The sequence below is a fragment of the Ranitomeya variabilis genome, chromosome 7 (assembly GCF_051348905.1).
Source record: "Ranitomeya variabilis isolate aRanVar5 chromosome 7, aRanVar5.hap1, whole genome shotgun sequence".
Lineage (NCBI taxonomy): Eukaryota > Metazoa > Chordata > Amphibia > Anura > Dendrobatidae > Ranitomeya > Ranitomeya variabilis.
In genome coordinates, this window is record NC_135238.1 from 247,880,570 (window position 1) to 247,897,626 (window position 17,057).

The 17,057-nt window shown below is 46.7% G+C and overlaps 1 long non-coding RNA gene across 1 annotated transcript in view; it reads left to right on the plus strand.

The window, feature by feature from the left end:
* Nucleotides 1–1,272, plus strand: part of LOC143786076 (uncharacterized) — a 147,271-nt gene extending 145,999 nt beyond the window's left edge. The window contains exons 2-5 of the long non-coding RNA XR_013218235.1: nt 117–189; nt 271–727; nt 883–1,039; nt 1,160–1,272. This is a non-coding gene — a long non-coding RNA (uncharacterized LOC143786076). The remainder of the gene's footprint in view (nt 1–116; nt 190–270; nt 728–882; nt 1,040–1,159) is intronic.
* The last annotated feature ends 15,785 nt before the right edge of the window (nt 1,273–17,057 follow it).

Here is a 17,057-nt window from a genome sequence, read left to right on the forward strand (position 1 = left end):
ATTATTATTAAAAGACCCTGAACAATGTGAGTATATCCTAGCCAATGCCTTTATTTTCTATTTTCTGTCTCTACATGTCCTAATTTCTGCTATTTCTTTCTTTCTACATGCATCAGAATGTCTTCTTCGGATTCTTCATCTGGTGAGGAGTTTCGGCCAGGACAGTCGGAAGTGGAGCATGTCAGTGAGGTGAGTACTTGCCTCGTCAGATTGGTAAGTATTCACTGTCACATCGACACATGTGACAAGTTGATTTTTTCTGTTTTTTAGAGCTCTTCTACTGCGGCTGAGACAGGGCAGGAGCAGCGGAGTCAAGGTCCGGTGGAAAGCCGGCAGCGGGTACGTATACAAGGCTGACTGTCCTCAGTGTATTATTCTTGAATCTTCCTTTCTTTACACTCATATTTCTTTACTTTTTTCTTCTGGAATCCTTTTGTATGTTGACTTTCCTATTCATGCCATTTCTCAGCATCTTTTTTCTTTCTTTTCCTTATGTAAATTGAGCAAACTTTAATGACTTTCTTTAATTTTTAGGTTTCACAACGGGAGGATGACCTAATCGAAAATGACCTCCTTATCACCCTGGTCCAGGAGCGAGTCCCGTTGTGGGACACCCGGGATCCACTGCACTCGAACAACATCACGATCCTGCGGTTATGGAATGAGGTGGCCCAAGTGATGTGGGATGGCTGGGACAATGCCCCGACACGGGTCCGAGCTGCATTTGGTAAGTATTGCACTGCAGTGTGAAGCAGCAGAGACCTTGGTTGTGCTCACTTGACTGTGTGTGATGAAAGAAACTCTCAGGAGTTTCTCTCATCACACACAGTTGTGTGAGCAGGGCCAAAAGTCCATTTTCTGACCACAATTTTTTTTTAACAGTATCCAAAGTCAAAACACGTTGGTGTTCGATGAAGGACCGCTTCAACAAGGACCTGCGTCAAGAGAGCCATGTTCCCAGTGGTTCAGGAGCAAGGATGAGACGCTACAAATACCATCAAGTACTGTCATTCTTAAGACCGGTCCTTGCCCAGAGAACGTAAATATTTATCACGTGCATTAGGTTGTATTGTATTGCCATAATCTGTATTTTTAAAATCCACAGGATTTTGCGTCTGGTTAATTTTTTATATTAATTTTCTTTTTCCTTTTTTCACAGCACATACAGCACGACTGTCGGCCCAGGTTCTGGAGCGGTCCTTCATCCGACAAGCCACGGACCCGTCCCATCCATCCAGCAGTGCAGCAGCAAGTGGGCCTTCCACACTAACTGGAGACCAGGGAGCTGGTCCATCAGGTCTTCCCTTTTCACAGTCCTCTTCCACTGCCCCCTTTTTTTGGGGCTCATCCCGGCAGCGGCAGAGGGCTTTGGACAGGTCACTCATGCCCGAGTTTTTGCACTTGAGCTCGGTTTTACACGATGCGATCAAGGCTTTGGGTGACCGAATGGATGCTTCGCATAACCTCTTAAATGCACGTATCCAGGAGGTCAGCAAAAGCCTTTATCAAGTGAAAGCCGATCTCCAGAGGCCAGCACATCATTTTTTTAATCAAATTGAGCAGGGCATGTCGGAACACCTTACTCCTGATCTCTAGCTGAGTGTCATGCAGGCCTGCAATGCTGCTTACGTGCAGGCTATGCAGCAGAGTCGGTATTTTCAGCAGACAGTGGGGGCATATCCACCTGTGCCTTCACTGTCATGCTTGATGTCGACCTCTGCTGCATCCCACTGCACGGCCACCTCAATTCCTTCCACAGCCGGACACCACTACAGTACCACCACCATGCCGAGTGCAGTTGGACATCCCACCACCACCACCATGACATCCGCTGCTCCTGCTTGGACCTCCTCCACTGACACCACGATGCAGCAGGACCCTGGCATGGCCTTCCATACCGCCTCCTCCGCGATGCAGCAGGACCCTGGCATGGCCTTCCATACCGCTTCCTCCACGATGCAGCAGGATCCTGGCATGGCCTTCCGTACCGCCACCACCACGATGCAGCAGGACCCTGGCATGGCCTTCCATACCACCACCGCGATGATGCAGCAGGACCCTGGCATGGCCTTCCGTACCGCCTCCTCCACGATGCAGCAGGACCCTGGCATGGCCTTCCGTACCGCCACCTCCACGATGCAGCAGGACCCTGGCATGGCCTTCCGTACCGCCACCTCCACGATGCAGCAGGACTCTGGCATGGCTGCATGCTCTACGAGCACTATGGACTCTGGCATGGCTGCACGATCTACGAGCACTTTGGACTCTGCCATGGCTGCACGATCTACGAGCACTATGGACTCTGACACAGTGCAGCCGGACCCTGACAGGTCACCCACCACCACGCCACGCTATATGAGCCCACCAAGACCTCCCACAACCAGGCAAACAAAAAAGAAAACACAAAAAAAACAAAAACCGAGGACTCTTAGCATTCCTCCTCCTTCACCTACCAATGTGTCTGTAATGTCAGGTTTGTCTCACCCTTCCAGTGCGTCTGAAGCCTCTCATGTGTCAAGCCCCATCCCCGAACTTCCAGACCCTTCTAGTTTCATTGCCCCTTCTCCTGCCACCTCTGCATCGTCCACGGTTAGCCAGGCCTCAGTACTTCACACCCCCCGTTTACATCACTCTACCCCAAGCCGGCGCAGTAAAAAATAATATTTTTCCAGTTATTAACAAAATAAAAAAAGTTTGATTTGCCACAATTATGTTTGGTTTATTGTGTCTTCTGCCGCCGGCAACACACACCGTGCGCCATGAAACTTCGCCACACACAAATTTTTTGGGCCACATCATATCTCCTCTAGTTAAAAATAAAAAGACTGCAGCTTTATGTGTCTTTAGTATACAGATATGAGGTGGCCCAAAAAATATTACATGTATCTCCATAATCTCTTTTGGTCTGTGCTTAGTGTGCCAGTCTGAAGAGAAAATGGTGGAAATACAGTGCAGACCTCTACTGAACAGGTCAGGTGTCAAAAAACTCATTAGTTATGACACCTGACCTGTTGAGTAGAGAACTGCCTTGTATAACCACCATTTTCTCTTCTTATATTACACACAACTTGAGTTACAATGGTGGTCACACACTACATATCTATGCTCACATGCACAGGTGTCAGAAATAGTGAATTCATGAGCCTGTATATGTTTATCATGAATTCATTATTTCTGACACCTGACTTGATGACTATAGATAGTGTGACAGTCATTGTCTCTTCAGCTTGTGTCCAATGGATACAGGAGAAGAGAATCATGACGCAATGACGTCAACAAGCTTACCAATAAAGCAACATGGCTGCCATTACTAGCAGTATGTGGCCAGTGTTGTATAACAGTATTTGTATGCCAAAACAAGGAGTGGAACAATTAGAGGTAAATTATAATATTAACATAATAACTAGTACCTCTGCCTTTATCACCCACTCCTGGTTTTGGATTACAAATACTGATATTAAATACAGATCAAATACTGCCAGTTTTAGGACAGCCTTGGTTTGGAGAGGAAAAAGATAGGAGACACGGTCAACTCAACCAAAACTAAAGTTTATTAATGAGAAATATTATTATCATTGTAGAAAATAACTGGTACATATCGAATTACAACAGGACTTTTACACTACATTGTCCTGCCATGAGACACGTCCAAAATCTGAATCAAAAAAGGCCACAAATTGGTCCCGCATGTGGCCAACTGCTGCAGTTGACCGCAGCGGGTGATGCTGGAAATCGGGCAGTGGGTGTGCAACTGGTTCATCCAGTTCAATGTTGGGTTGCTCCTTAACCATTATATAATTATGCAGAACCACACAGGCTTTGACCACCTCATCGACTGTTTCCACTTTTAGATTTATGGCTGATGCAAGAATGCGCCATTTAGCGACTAGAATGCCAAAGGTACACTCTACAGTTCTTCAGGCCCTGGTCAGTCTGTAGTTAAAGATCCTTCTAGTGTGGTTCAAGTCCCGACTGGAATAGGGCTTCAGTAGGTTTTCACACATCTGAAAGGCCTCATCCCCAACCATAACAAATGGCATCGGTGGTCCTTGAGTGTTGGGAAGAGGTTGTGGCGGGGGAAAATTGAAATTTTTTCCATACACACGGCGGCCCATATCCGAGTTCTTGAAAGTCTGCGAATCGTTGCCACGGCCAAAAGCTCCAATGTCCACGGCGATGAAGCGACAGTTCGCATCGGCTATTGCCATGAGCACAACAGAAAAATATTTTTTGTAATTGAAGTACTCCGATACTGTTCTGGCTGGTTTGATAATGCGAATGTGCTTTCCATCCACCGCTCCTAAACAGTTGGGGAAATCACACACACTCCAGAATTTTTCAGCAATTTCTAGCCACATGTCCAAGGTGGGTAGGGGTATAAACTCATCCCAGAGTACATTCCACAAAGCCCGGCAGGTGTCCGCAACTATTCCGGACAGGGTGGATATTCCAAGCCGGTATTGGAAGTGGAGGGATGAAAAACTCTCTCTGGTGGCCAGAAATCTGTAAGAAAAACAAACACAAAAACCATTACAATCTATTCTTTTTATGGTGTGGTTATGCTAAAGAAAGAAAGGAAAATACCCAAAAAATACATGTCAGAAAACAGTAAATTTGGAATATCATTGGTTTAGATTTGGAACGTACCTTAATGTAACCAGCAGACGTTCCTCGGGTGGAATCGCTTTACGGAGCTGGGTGTCCTGTCGCTGTATGGCTCCTTGGACACGAGACAGCAAATCCAGGAATGAGTCTTGCGACATTCGTGTGTATTCCTGGAATTTCTCCGGGTTGGCATTAAGCTCAGCATAGAGCGTGTGGTAGGCTCCACGGCTCTCACGTAGTTCGATAATGGGGTGCCTCCAAAAACGCCTACGTTGTCTCCTTCTCCATCTTTGGCGATTTCTGTCTTGCTCCCAAGCGAAAGCACATGCAAGAAACAGTTTGAAGCTGAAATCCAGGTTGAAATAAAAGCTCTCCATGCAAAGATCCATCATGACACAGGATACAGTAGCAAACTGTTAAAATGTCAATAGCCCTAGGGTATATATATAGAGATCCCATAATACACGCCCTCTGTAGTCCCATTGGCGGTGTCTGGTTATCTTGATTTTTCTCTTGTGAAATTTCTCATCATGCACACCAAAAAGCAAATGCAGGAAAAAAACGCATGTAAACGCGTACAAACGCGGCGGTTTTTTAACCGCATGCGTCAACGCATGCGTCAAAAAAACGCTGCGTTTGTACGTATTTACATGCGTTTTTTCCACCACTTGCGGATGCGTTTTAAACGCTGCAGATTTAAACGCAAATGTGAAACTAGCCTTACAGTTATCACCGATCATAAAAATCTGCTTTATTTAGAGTCAGCCAAGCGTCTGTCCCCCAGGCAGGCTCGCTGGGTATTGTTTTTCATGCGATTCAACTTTTTTGTTACTTACCGACTGGGGTCTAAGAACACTAAGGCGGATGCTTTGTCCAGGTGTTTTCCGGGGGGAGAACCTCGGGAAGATTCAGTACCCATCCTCCAAAAGGGTGTAGTGGTCTCGGCTATCACGACCGAGGTTGAGGCTGAGATTGCCGAGGCTCAGGAGGAGGTACCACCAGAGCTTCCCATTAACAAATCGTTTGTACCGCTCCATCTTCACTTTAAGGTGTTGGGTGAGCATCATGATGCTGTCCTGGCTGGCCACCCAGGGGTTAGGGGTACCTTGGAGTTGGTGTCACGTCGGTTTTGGTGGCCCAAAATCTGACAGGACGTGGTCTTGTACGTGTCAGCATGCACCACGTGCGCTAGGGCTAAGACACCCTGCTCCCGTCCTGCTGGCACACTACTTCCTCTCGGGGTACCCAGTAGGCCATGGACGGAGATCTCCATGGATTTTATTACAGACTTGCCCTCCTCAGCTAGGAACATGGTCATCCTGGTGGTTGTTGATCGGTTCTCAAAGATGTCGCACTTTGTGTCCTTGCCGTCGTTGCCTAACGTGAATACTTTGTTCAGGAGGTGGTCAGACTTCACGGGGTCCCGTCTGACATCGTGTCTGATAGGGGTACTCAGTTTGTGGCAAAATTTTGGAAAGCATTTTGCTCACGGCTGGGGATCAAGTTGTCGCATTCTTCGGCGTTTCATCCTCAGTCAAATGGTCAGACCGAGCGTATGAACCAGAATTTGGAGCAGTATTTACGCTGCTTTGTTTCTGACAATCAGGAGGAGTGGTCGACGTTCCTTCCTTTGGCGGAGTTTGCCATAAATAATCACCATCAGGAATCGTCTGGGATGTCCCCGTTCTTTTGTGTTTACGGGCACCATCCTCAATTTTGTACTCTGCGTCAGGGGGGGCTCTGCTGGCGTCACGGAGGAGGACCAGCTAGGAGCACAACTGTCATCTGTCTGGAGGAGAGTGAAACAGCGCTTGTTGAGAGTGGGTGCTAGGTACAAACGTGTGGCTGACAGTAGACGTGTGCCAGGTTCGGACCTGAGTGTGGGTGACTGGGTGTGGTTGTCCACAAAAAACATAAGACTCAAAATACCATCCCTGAAATTAGGTCCAAGGTTTATTGGTCCATTTAGGGTCGCCGCCATCATTATCCCGGTAGCCTACTGATTGGAGCTCCCTACATTATATAAGATACACAACGTGTTCCACAGATCTTTATTAAAAAAGGTTGTGGGTTCCATGGATGCGGCGCCTATGCCACCTCCGTTCTTGGTGGATGGCAATTTGGAATTTGAAGTCTCCAAGGTGGTTGACTCTCGAATAGTGCGCCGCACTTTACAGTACCTGGTACACTGGCGGGGTTATGGGCCAGAGGAGAGGTCTTGGGTACCAGCCTCGGACATACATGCGGACCGGCTGGTCAGTATGTTTCACCGCCGCCATCCAGACAAGCCGGGTCCTATAAGTCGTGAGGGCCCTGGGGTCCGTCGTAGAAGGCGGGGTACTGTCATGTCGGACGCTATTCACACTAGGGCATCTGACAGACAGCGGTAATTCCACATTCATCCACTATACGCTCAGTGGTGCCAGCTAGATCATTATCCAGGTTGCCCAGGGTTAATCTAGCTGGTACTTGGGTTGGAGGCTGGGTCACGCCCACGGCCTTTAAATAGTATTGCTGGACTTTGGGCATCGCCGATTATAGCTTGTGCCTCGTGCCTAGTGATTCCGGTCTGGAGTGGTGTTCTTGGAGAAGTAATATCGTATCTGGTGGTGTACTATCCTTTGTTATATTTCTCCTTCCTATATTTGTATTTGTTTTGCCCTGGGCACATTATTGTGTTTTCCTGTGTGTCTGCGGCGTGGTGCATTTTTTAGTTTCCCCTGTCTGTGTTTTCTGTGGGGGTTGGTGTGAGGTCTATTCACTGGGTGGCGGGTGGTGGTTTCAGCATAGGGCTGAAACAGGAGTCAGGGCCAGGCCTGGTGGCCCAGACAAGCACACCATTAGTGTAAATTCTGGGAGAGGGACAGACAGGGTTTTCCCTAGTCTGAGGGAAATCACAGGGGCCCGGGTAACCAGCCTTAGCTTACCTAGTCTCCCCTTGACATGTTGAAATATATGCTGTGAAATGCTTCTATTAGCTTAGTTTTTGCCTTTTAATAATTACATTTCTATTTGTTTTGTGGTTTTTGTGTGCAGAATACATTTTTGTTAACACATTCTATTTTGCTAACAGCAGTTATTAACCCAGGTGAAGCCGGGTAGTACAGCTAGTACTATATACAGGAGGAGATGACACACAGGTATATACTATATACAGGAGGAGATGACATACAGGTATATACTATATACAGGAGGAGATGACATACATGTATATACTATATACAGGAGGAGATGACACACAGGTATATACTATATACAGGAGGAGATGACATACATGTATATACTATATACAGGAGGAGATGACACACAGGTATATACTATATACAGGAGGAGATGACATACAGGTATATACTATATACAGGAGGAGATGACATACAGGTATATACTATATACAGGAGGAGATGACACACAGGTATATACTATATACAGGAGATGACACACAGGTATATACTATATACAGGAGGAGATGGCACACAGGTACATACTATATACAGGAGGAGATTACCTACAGGTATATACTATATACAGGAGGAGATGACACACAGGTATATACTATATACAGGAGGAGATGACATACAGGTATATACTATATACAGGAGGAGATGACATACATGTATATACTATATACAGGAGGAGATGACACAAAGGTATATACTATATACAGGAGGAGATGACATACATGTATATACTATATACAGGAGGAGATGACACACAGGTATATACTATATACAGGAGGAGATGACACACAGGTATATACTATATACAGGAGGATAGAGACAACCCAAAATGAAAGAAAATAGTACACTGTTCCTCCACATGCTCACAACCACAGTGGGGGAGCCTATCAGGGAGGCATACTTTCTAAAGTGAATAGGGGGGACACTCCTATAATCACTATTACAACACGGAAAAAATGGAGTTGATGTCCACACAATACTTGAAAAGTCTTAATAATTTATTTTTAGCAGAAAATATCACAACAATACATTATAATAATTTAAGAATAAAAAATAGAACCGGCTAGACAAGATGGCTATAGCACAGAAAAACAGAGAACGGTGCAGCCCTCGGATTGATGCCAGATATATACCAATAACATGCCACGTGCAATATAATATATTGGTAGGTACACGGGGGGAACCCAGTTATAAATATAAATTGTTTGATAGAGCCCTGTACACTGACTCATCATGTATCATAGTACACCCATCTCCCCGGATGCTTACCAACTTCCAGGCACCAGAACCGAGCCGCACCGTCGCCCCAACGCGCGTTTCGCGTTGGCTTCGTCAGGGGGCGGTGACCGCCCCCTGACGAAGCCAACGCGAAACGCGCGTTGGGGCGACGGTGCGGCTCGGTTCTGGTGCCTGGAAGTTGGTAAGCATCCGGGGAGATGGGTGTACTATGATACATGATGAGTCAGTGTACAGGGCTCTATCAAACAATTTATATTTATAACTGGGTTCCCCCCGTGTACCTACCAATATATTATATTGCACGTGGCATGTTATTGGTATATATCTGGCATCAATCCGAGGGCTGCACCGTTCTCTGTTTTTCTGTGCTATAGCCATCTTGTCTAGCCGGTTCTATTTTTTATTCTTAAATTATTATAATGTATTGTTGTGATATTTTCTGCTAAAAATAAATTATTAAGACTTTTCAAGTATTGTGTGGACATCAACTCCATTTTTTCCGTGTTGTAATAGTATATACAGGAGGAGATGACACACAGGTATATACTATATACAGTAGGAGATGACACACAGTATATACTATACACAGGAGGAGATGACACACAGGTATATACTATATACAGGAGGAGATGACACACAGGTATATACTATATACAGGAGGAGATGACATACATGTATATACTATATACAGGAGGAGATGACACACAGGTATATACTATATACAGGAGGAGATGACATACAGGTATATACTATATACAAGGGAAATGACATACAGGTATATACTATATACAGGGGGAGATGACATACATATATATATATGCACTATATGCATGTATATATGATTTGTCTCAATAAAAATAATAATTTTATATCATGATTGGTGGGATATTGAGCATAGTCCATTTTTGGGGGGTTTGCATTATATCTGGGAGTCGTCCTTTTCATTTACCTTTTTCTGGTGTTCACTTTGGGAGAGTGACATCTGTTTACTCTTGGCCACAGTGTCATGTTGTGCTTGATGACCTCTGTATTGAATATATGTTTTCTGTGTGTCCTACAGCAGTTAGTCTAAAGCAAATGGATTTTTGTTCCCGAGACCAAACCTGGTTGTCTCGTTTACAGGAAGTTTTTAAAGAAGATTCTGGTGGTATTTTAACTACTAATGGTGGCGACTATAAGGAGCGGATTGTGAAACTTAAATCTTTATTGCATAAATGAACCTGTCACGCTCGCGCCCCAGACTGGTTGGTGAGGGCGTGGGGGTGTGTGGCCCCGCTGTGCCACAGACCAGACTACCCTGGAAGGGACGTAACTAAGTAGCTTCCTTGGTATTCGCTGGAGCCTCTGATGGTGAGGTCAGACTTGTGCGGCAGGAAGCTACCAGGTACCACTCCAGGGTGGAGTCTGGCTGTGGCTGCTGATCCCACTGGGGAATGGAACATAGACAGGCAAGCGGGCACAGCTGGCACTCTGGCAGACAGGTGGGCACGGCTGGGACACAGGCAGGCGGACGGGTACAACAGACGGGTACAACAGAGACACTGGCAGGCCGGCACGGCTGGCTCTCTGGCAGGCAGGCATGGCTGGCACTCTGGCAGGACAAGCGGACAAGGCTGGTACACTGGCAGGTATGTAAAACAGGTAAGAACCTGTTCAGACAGGAGGGTATATGAGAACAGGTAGAGAAAGACCGCAAGGAGCGGAGCAAATCAGAAGCATAAGAGGTGGAACCAAGAGCAGCAGGCGGAGTCAAGTACAGAAACGCAGGAGGCGGAGCCAAGAGCAGGAGGCAGAGCCAAGAGTAGGAGGCAGAGCCAAGCACGGAAATGCAGGAGGCAGAGCCAAATACAGAAACACAGGAGGCGGAGCCAAGAGTGAAGTCCCAGAGTGCAGAGACAAGAGCAGAGCAAGACACATAGTGCAGAGCAGAGAGAAGCTAGTGTGATGCAGTGACCCCAGTTACAGCTAGGGAGCGCTGCATGTGCTTCTCAGGATTTGCATGGAGGCATATCTGTGGTTATAATGGTTGAACTAGCCACCTCCCACCTATGGGAGTAGCTACAAGTATATAATGTGACCATGTGGGTCACATGGAAGAGAATGGGTGGACCTGAGTGGTCTGTGTGCCAGGTCCTGGAGGGCCTCTGTGTTGGGAGGTCCTGGTAGTAAGACTAGATCCCTGAAGAGCACATGGGGGACGCCTTGGACCTGGGGTCCTGTGTGTTGGACGGTCCCAGATGGGGATGGACATCCTGAATAGCGCACAGAGAGGACGCGTGTGCAGAGTCCGTGATGGCACTGCGTTTGGGGAAGCTACAGCCTGTCTGAGGATCTGGACTGTCAGGTGGCCTGGTGAGCAAGGCATTGCCCGGGATGGTGATCCCAGTTCGGCAGCTTCCCTGAGAGAGAACTGACAGGAGTCAGCGTATGGAACAGGAGCTCCTGGAAGGTAACCCAGCATATGGGGAACCGTGCAGTCGCCCATGGTAACTGGATGGAGTAAGGTCCAGCATGATTAGAGACTGCAACTGTAATGTCGTATGTTGGTGCCTGTTGTGCTCCATGGACATTAATGAACTGTATGGCGTGCGGTCACCCACGATAAATGGACACAGAGGTTTGGCGTGTTTAGTGACCGCGTTTCAAAGCCGTATACTATGATGTGAAGGTTGATGTAAAGACTGTTTGCTTGTCCTTCATATTTCTGCAGCTTATGACTCCATAATAAACCACATAGACTGTTAAAGTGAAAACCCGTGCCTGACTACGTTAATCCTCTGCCAAATGAGTGTCCCCCAATACACTTAGTAAGTGCAATCTTACACTAGATACAGAGTGCAGAGCCAAGAGCAGAGCAAAGCAAGACACATAGTGCAGAGCTGAGAGCGGAGCAAAGCAAGACACAGAGTGCAGAGCCGAGACCAAAGCAAAGCAAGACACAGAGTACACACAGTAGGGAAAGGAAACCAAGGCAGGGATATAAACAGGCACAGGTGTCATGATCTCTGCAAGCAGAGATCATAGCAAGCCTATAGAGGGACAAGCTCTCGGAAGATGGAACTATACTGACCATGAACTAAGCCTGCCGCGCAACTAGAAATAGCCAGGTAGCATTTCCTATTTATCGCTAGATGCCCAGCTCTGGCCTAAGACCTAAATAGCTAGCAGAGGGAAATATAAGACCTGGCTCACCTCTAGAGAAATATTCCAAAGAAGACAGTAGCCCCCCACATATAATGACGGTGAGTTCAGATGAAACAACAAACGCAGCAGGAAAATAGTCTTAGCAAATTTGAGGTCCGCTTACTAGATAGCAGAAGACAGATAGTATACTTTCATGGTCAGCAGAAAAACACTAACAAAACACCATCCAGAGATTACCTTAAACTCTGGCATTAACTCATAACGCCAGAGTAGCAATCCCTGATCAACGAGAGCTTTCCAGACACAGTAACAAAACTTCAGCTGTGAACTGGAACAAATAGGCAAAACAAAACATGGACAAAAGTCCAACTTATCTAGTAGTAGTCTAGAAGCAGGAACAAGCACTGAGAGGCATCAGATAACATTGTTGACCGGCAAGAAACCACCAGAGAAATGAGCTTAAATAGCGACACCCACTACTAATGGAACCAGGTGAAACAGGAAAGAGGATGACAAGTCCAATTCCACAAGCGGCCACCGGGGGAGCCCAGAATCCAAATTCACAACAGTACCCCCCCCTCAAGGAGGGGGCACCGAACCCTCACCAGATCCACCAGGGCGACCAGGATGAGCCCTATGGAAGGCACGAACAAGATCAGAAGCATGAACATCAGATGCATTGACCCAAGAATTATCCTCCTGGCCGTAACCCTTCCAGTTGACCAGATACTGGAGTCTCCGTCTGGAAACACGAGAGTCCAAAATTTTCTCCACAACGTACTCCAACTCACCCTCAACCAACACCGGAGCAGGAGGCTCAACTGAAGGTACCACAGGTACCTCATACCTGCGCAATAACGACCGATGAAAAACGTTATGAATGGAAAAGGACGCAGGGAGGTCCAAACGGAAAGAAACAGGATTAAGAATCTCCAATATTCTATAAGGGCCGATGAACCGAGGTTTAAACTTAGGAGAAGAGACCCTCATAGGGACAAAACGAGAAGACAACCACACCAAATCTCCAACACAAAGCCGAGAACCAACACGACGATGACGGTTGGCAAAACGCTGAGTCTTCTCCTGGGACAACTTCAAATTGTCCATAACCTGCCCCCAGATGTGATGCAATCTCTCCACCACCGCATCCACTCCAGGACAATCCGAGGATTCCACCTGACCGGAGGAAAATCGAGGGTGAAACCCCGAATTACAGAAAAACGGGGACACCAAGGTGGAAGAGCTGGCCCGATTATTGAGGGCGAACTCTGCCAATGGCAAAAAAGCAACCCAATCATCCTGGTCAGCAGAGACAAAACACCTCAGATATGTCTCCAGGGTCTGATTAGTCCGCTCGGTCTGGCCATTAGTCTGAGGGTGAAAAGCAGATGAAAAAGACAAATCTATGCCCATCCTAGCACAGAATGCCCGCCAAAATCTAGACACAAATTGGGTACCTCTGTCAGAAACAATATTCTCAGGAATACCGTGCAATCGGACAACATTCTGAAAAAACAGAGGAACCAACTCAGAAGAAGAAGGCAACTTGGGCAGAGGAACCAAATGGACCATTTTAGAGAAACGGTCACAGACCACCCAGATGACAGACATCTTCTGGGAAACAGGCAGATCTGAAATAAAATCCATCGAGATGTGTGTCCAAGGCCTCTTAGGAATAGGCAAGGGCAACAGCAGTCCGCTAGCCCGAGAACTACAAGACTTGGCCCGAGCACAAACGTCACATGACTGCACAAAGACTCGCACATCTCGTGACAGGGAAGGCCACCAGAAGGATCTTGCCACCAAATCCCTGGTACCAAAAATTCCGGGATGACCTGCCAATGCAGAAGAATGCACCCCAGAGATGACTCTGCTGGTCCAATCATCCGGAACAAACAGTCTATCAGGCGGACAACGATCCGGTCTATCCGCCTGAAACTCTTGCAAGGACCGCCGCAGATCAGGAGAAACGGCCGACAAAATTACTCCCTCCCTAAGGATACCTGTGGGTTCAGAATTACCAGGAGAGTCCGGGTCAAAACTCCTAGAAAGGGCATCTGCCTTAACATTCTTAGAACCCGGTAGGTATGACACCACAAAATTAAAGCGAGAAAAAAAATAAAGACCAGCGCGCCTGTCTAGGATTCAGGCGTCTGGCAGTCTCAAGATAAATCAAATTTTTGTGGTCAGTCAATACCACCACCTGATGCCTAGCCCCCTCGAGCCAATGGCGCCACTCCTCAAACGCCCACTTCATGGCCAAAAGCTCCCGATTCCCAACATCATAATTCCGCTCTGCGGGCGAAAATTTGCAAGAAAAGAAGGCACAAGGCCTAATGACGGAGCAGTCGGAACCTTTCTGCGACAACACTGCCCCAGCTCCGATCTCCGAAGCGTCAACCTCAACCTGAAAAGGCAGATTCACATCAGGCTGACGCAACACAGGGGCAGAGGCAAAACGGCGCTTAAGCTCCTGAAAGGCCTCTACAGCATGAGGGGACCAATTAGCAACATCAGCGCCTTGTCTGGTCAAATCAGTCAGTGGTTTAACGACATCCGAAAAACCAGCAATAAATCGGCGGTAAAAGTTGGCAAAGCCCAAAAATCTCTGAAGACCCTTAAGAGAGGAGGGCTGAGTCCAGTCACAAATAGCTTGCACCTTGACGGGATCCATCTCAATGGAAGAGGGAGAAAAAATATACCCCAAAAAGGAAATTTTCTGGACCCCAAAAACGCACTTAGACCCCTTCACACATAAAGAATTAGACCGCAGAACCTGAAAAACTCTCCTGACCTGCTGGACATGAGAGTCCCAGTCATCAGAAAAAATCAGAATATCATCCAGATATATTATCATAAATTTATCCAGAAAATCGCGGAAAATATCATGCATAAAAGACTGGAAAACTGAAGGGGCATTAGAAAGACCAAAAGGCATGACCAAATACTCAAAGTGGCCCTCGGGCGTATTAAATGCGGTCTTCCACTCATCCCCCTGCCTGATCCGCACCAAATTATACGCCCCACGAAGATCAATTTTAGAGAACCACTTAGCACCCTCTATACGAGCAAACAAATCAGTAAGCAATGGCAATGGGTATTGATACTTAACAGTGATCTTATTCAGAAGCCGATAATCAATACATGGTCTCAAAGAGCCGTCTTTTTTTGAGACAAAGAAAAACCCAGCTCCCAAGGGAGAAGAAGATGGACGAATATGTCCCTTTTCCAAAGACTCCTTTATATATTCCCGCATAGCAGCATGTTCCGGCACAGACAGATTAAACAAACGACCCTTGGGATATTTACAACCCGGTATCAAATCTATGGCACAATCGCACTCACGGTGCGGAGGTAACGACCCAAGCTTGGGTTCGTCAAAGACATCTTGATAATCAGAGAGGAACTCAGGGACTTCAGAGGGAATGGACGACGAAATAGAAACCAAAGGTAAGTCCCCATGAATACCCTTACATCCCCAGCTCAACACAGACATTGCTCTCCAGTCCAAGACTGGGTTGTGAGACTGCAACCATGGCAATCCCAGTACCAAATCGTCATGTAAATTATACAGCACCAGGAAACGAATAATCTCCTGGTGATCCGGATTGATACGCATGGTTACTTGTGTCCAGTATTGTGGTTTATTATTAGCCAATGGGGTGGAGTCAATCCCCTTCAGAGGAATAAGAGTCTCCAAAGGCTCTAAATCAAAACCACAACGATTGGCAAAGGACCAATCCATAAGACTCAGAGCGGCGCCAGAGTCAACATAGGCGTCCGTGGCAATGGATGACAAAGAGCAAATCAGGGTTACAGACAAAATAAACTTAGACTGAATGGTGCCAATGGAAACAGACTTATCAAGCTTCTTTGTACGCCTAGAGCATGCTGATATAACATGAGTAGAATCCCCACAATAGAAACACAATCCATTCTTCCGTCTAAAATTCTGTCGCTCGCTCCTGGACAGAATTCTATCACACTGCATACTTTCTGGCGTCTTTTCCATAGACACCGCCAGATGGTGCACCGGTTTGCGCTCCCGCAGACGCCTATCAATCTGAATAGCCATTGTCATGGACTCATTCAGACCTGCAGGCACAGGGAACCCCACCATAACATCCTTAACGGCATCAGAGAGACCTTCTCTGAAAGTTGCCGCCAAGGCGCACTCATTCCACTGAGTAAGCACAGACCATTTACGGAATTTTTGGCAGAAAACTTCAGCTTCGTCTTGCCCCTGAGATAGTGCCATCAAAGTTTTTTCTGCCTGAAGTTCCAAATGAGGTTCCTCATAAAGCAAGCCCAAGGCCAGAAAAAACGCATCCACATCGCGTAACGCAGGATCCCCTGCTGGCAATGAGAAGGCCCAATCTTGAGGGTCACCCCTGAGCAAGGAAATCACAATCCTAACCTGCTGAGCAGGGTCTCCAGCTGAACGAGACTTCAGGGACAAATAAAGCTTACAATTATTTCGGAAATTCTGGAAGCTAGCTCTATTCCCTGTGAAGAACTCCGGCAAAGGAATTCTCGGCTCAGATACCGGAGCATGTACCACAAAATCTTGTAAATTTTGTACTTTCGTGATGAGATTATTCAAACCCGCAGTTACACTCTGGAGATCCATTATTGTCAGGTGCACACAGAGCCATACAGAGATTAGGAGGAGAGAGAGAAAAAAGACTGCAGCAAGGCAGACTGGAGGAAAAAAAAAAAAAAAAAATTCCAGCAGACTTCTTATAACTCTCCTTTCTCAACCTGGGTCTTTAACACTTTATTGGCCGGTCAAACTGTCATGATCTCTGCAAGCAGAGATCATAGCAAGCCTATAGAGGGACAAGCTCTCGGAAGATGGAACTATACTGACCATGAACTAAGCCTGCCGCGCAACTAGAAATAGCCAGGTAGCATTTCCTATTTATCGCTAGATGCCCAGCTCTGGCCTAAGACCTAAATAGCTAGCAGAGGGAAATATAAGACCTGGCTCACCTCTAGAGAAATATTCCAAAGAAGACAGTAGCCCCCCACATATAATGACGGTGAGTTCAGATGAAACAACAAACGCAGCAGGAAAATAGTCTTAGCAAATTTGAGGTCCGCTTACTAGAT